This window comes from Lathamus discolor, chromosome 3 (genome assembly GCF_037157495.1).
Source record: "Lathamus discolor isolate bLatDis1 chromosome 3, bLatDis1.hap1, whole genome shotgun sequence".
NCBI classification, from domain to species: domain Eukaryota; kingdom Metazoa; phylum Chordata; class Aves; order Psittaciformes; family Psittacidae; genus Lathamus; species Lathamus discolor.
The window spans coordinates 122554406-122558006 of record NC_088886.1 but is presented as its reverse complement, the minus strand read 5'-3'; the positions used below and the strand labels follow the sequence as shown (position 1 = coordinate 122558006).

Below are 3601 nucleotides of genomic sequence, written 5' to 3'. Positions count from 1 at the left end.
ATGGGGAGCATGTGAATTCATTGAGGCTGTGCCTTGACACAGTTCAGCAACAGAGCTTCTATGAAACATCTCCATGAGCTTAGGCTTGCTGCTACAATTACCTTAGAGGGCTTTCTGCTTTTTGGAAACCTAAAAACATTTTTCACATGTATCTAAGCCTTTGTGTAAGCCTTGTAAGGTCCAAGCACCCTGACATTGGGTTGGACCTTGGCTTGTGATGGGGCCTGTCTGAGCACTGCCTTGTGCAGAGACCTCACTGCAAAGTGCACCTTGAAACAGGCCCAGCAAAGTACTTGTGCTGTGCCAGGAATTGCACACAGGCAGATGTCTTCATGCAACTCAAGTCAGCAAAGGGAGGTTAAACAGGGTTAAAAACAAGGCAGGGAGGATGGGAGCACAGCTACATTTTCTTTCCCAAAAGTTTTAGAGTTCTTTTTTCTCCCTTGCTGTGGCTTTGGTAAAGCTAATTTACCTGTTCTAGCCACAATTTCTTCTTGAGTTTTAACTGGAACTTGCTGGCTGGTGGAATCTTTAAGAGGAACAGAATAGTTTTGTTAGTCCTTGGTTACCAGTAGAACTCAGTCTGCTTTCCTTCTTTAGCAGGAAAAGCTTTCAGCTATTTTTTACTTACCCTACTCAAATTTGAAAGAAACATGAGGATGAGGTAAATTCCTCTTCTGCCTTTGTAGATAGTCTGTGGGATTGCACTGAGTGGTCTGGGAGGCCCACACCGCTGAACCTCTGAGCTAAATGCAGCATCCACCCCTCGTGTGCTGCATGATGAAGGCCATTGGCAAATGTTACATTCGTGACACTTATTCTCCCATTGTGCATGTTGGTCAGTCCACTGCCCACCGACAGAGATCTGCCAGTTTGGATAACCATCTCCTGGTCACTAATATAAAGAAACCAGAGAGGTACAAAGAACAGTACATAATGGCAGATTATGTATCTTTGTGCACCCTTGTGTACATCTACATCTAACATAATTTTAGCTAATATGAAATTTGCAAAATTTATAAAGGATCTAAACTTGCTCTGGCTTTTAATTCCTTTCAATTCCTTCAATCCTTTACCATGTAACTCGAGCTTTCATATTGCTGCATCAGTATACAGTGAAGTGGAAAACCCCAACTGCATTTCAACTGCATTTCATACTGAAAACTGGAAAATAAGATTAAAGATGACATTTTTGAGTTCTGAGATTTATCAGGCTGTAGGAAAAAATTTACATTTTCAGCTGAAGAGAAACTGGGAAGCCAGAGCACAGAGATGAAGAAAGATTAAAGCAGTTGAGAAAGAGAGGAGGAGGTGAATGAAGGAGAAAGAGGTGGAGAAAGTATGAAAAGGTCAGGTGGCTTACTAGGAAGGCAAAAAAAGAGAATCAAAGGGTGGGTAACCAAGAAGGAAGAAGGAGCAATTATAGTTTTCAGCAGCTGGGGAGAAGACTTGAATAGAGCAGCCTTTATGGTGCACAGTTGGAAAAGGAAACTGAAAGGTACTAAATCAAAAAATGATGGTAAAACAGAACTTCTTTGAGAAACAGCAGAGAGGAGGAAAGAAAAGTGGCTGCTAAATGGGGAGACATGCTGTCATTTGTATCTAGGGATAATGGCATAAAACCAGTCATAGCTTTGACTTCAGCTGTTCTGTGAGAGGTGTTGGAGATCCTGTTGCAGCAGTGCAAATTAAAATATACTATCAATATTACGTTCAGCTGACGGTCTTCAGCAAACTGGTGGGAGCAATTAGCACAGCGGATCAGTTTATCCTTTGAATACTGGCCTGCTGGACCTATTTAACCATGACAAGTGGAAGGTCCTACACCTGGGTTGGAGCAATCCCAGGCACAGCTACAGATTGGGCAAAGAAGAGATTCAGAGCAGCCCTGAGGAGAAGGAATTGGGGGTGCTGGTTGATGAGAAAATGAACATGAGCCGGCTGCAGTGTGCGCTCGCAGCCCAGAAAGCCAACCGTATCCTGGGCTGCATCAAAAGGAGCGTGACCAGCAGGTCGAAGGAGGTGATCCTGCCCCTCTGCTCTTGTGAGACCTCACTTGGAGTATTGTGTGCAGTTCTGGTGTCCTCAACATAAAAAGGACATGGAACTGTTGGAACAAGTCCAGAGGAGGGCCACGAGGATGATCAGGGGGCTGGAGCACCTCCCGTATGAAGATAGGCTGAGGAAGCTGGGGCTGTTCAGCCTGGAGAAGAGAAGGCTGTGTGGAGACCTCATAGCAGCCTTCCAGTATCTGAAGGGGGCCTATAGGGATGCTGGGGAGGGACTCTGTCAGGGACTGTAGTGACAGGACAAGGGGTAACGGCTTAAAACTTAAACAGGGGAAGTTTAGATTGGATATAAGGAGGAAATTCTTTCCTGTGAGGGTGATGAGGCGCTGGAATGGGTTGCCCAGGGGAGTTGTGAATGCTCCATCCCTGGCAGTGTTCAAGGCCAGGTTGGATGAAGCCTTGTGTGGGATGGTTTAGTATAAGGTGTCCCTGCCTATGGCAGGGGGGTTGGAACTAGATGATCTCGAGGTCCTTTCCAACCCTATTCTATGATTCTATGATTTTTGCCTAACATATGATATTTACAAATATTTCTTTCAAGCCATTAGGTTACAAATTGAGAAATTAATGAAAAACTCCTGGTAAATATGACCCTGCTTTTAAGCAGACTTGAGGTTGGTGGCAAGGCCTGAATTATGATCTTCAGGTAAGAGCTGGTTGATCTTCAAGGAAGGTCATCAGTGGGAATGGGAAAGAGTCAGTGTGACTTTTCTCATTTTCTGACTAGGTTTTTCTGTATCAGGTTTTATTGCAGTCTTTTTCTGTAGGTATTAGGTTTGGGCTCCTTATCATGGGATCCTGTAGCAGAATCCATAATATCCTTAGATTCCTTGCATAATTAAGCTAAAAGTGAGAAGCAAATGCACTTTCTATGCATAAGTTTTCTTTTGCTTACCAGTATTTCTCCTACTGTATTTTGCAGTTACTTCTTCATTCTCTACTATGTGACAATCTTTCATGAGGGTTTTATCCCCATATTGTTTCAACAAATGATCAAGATATTTCGCATCTATTCTAGATTTATTCTAAAGTAAGAACATGGCAGAGCAAAATAGGGTTGTCCTCCAATTTCTATGATGAACGTAAGAAAAAATTCCAGAAAAATTAGGCATAGACATGGTGTTTTCTCTGGAGAAAGGAAAGAGGATGCCCAGAGAGAAAATATATGGTTTTAAAATAGGCTCTATTCACTAAATGATAATTACTGATGAGATTCCAGCCTGTTTTTAATGAACTGAATAACAATATTAATATTTGCAGGTTTAGTGCTACTAATGTAAATGGCTGAAGACCTCCAGTTCACACTCCCTCCCCACAGTGTTTTGTCCTCTGGCAAGGGAAATGTGTAAGGGATGATACATCAGCACAGAAATACAATAATCAGCCTCAGTCACAAAATATTGAAAATTTGATGGAATAAATTATCTGGCATGCAGGCTGCAGAAAGGCCTCAGAGATAGTAAAAAAAGTCGGTAGGATTGTTCAGTTCTGAACTAAATCCTTTAGCATCTCCACAGGACTTTCTTCTAAGG

At 42.6% G+C, this 3601-nt stretch overlaps 1 long non-coding RNA gene across 1 annotated transcript; it reads right to left on the bottom strand.

Annotated features, from left to right (window-relative positions):
- Window positions 1–203: 203 nt before the first annotated feature.
- LOC136011214 (uncharacterized) lies at window positions 204–1141 on the bottom strand. Its single transcript, XR_010611290.1, has 3 exons — window positions 1077–1141; window positions 632–895; window positions 204–529 (listed from the first exon to the last, which is right to left on the bottom strand). It is a non-coding gene; the product is annotated as an uncharacterized LOC136011214 (long non-coding RNA).
- Between the last annotated feature and the right edge of the window lie 2460 nt (window positions 1142–3601).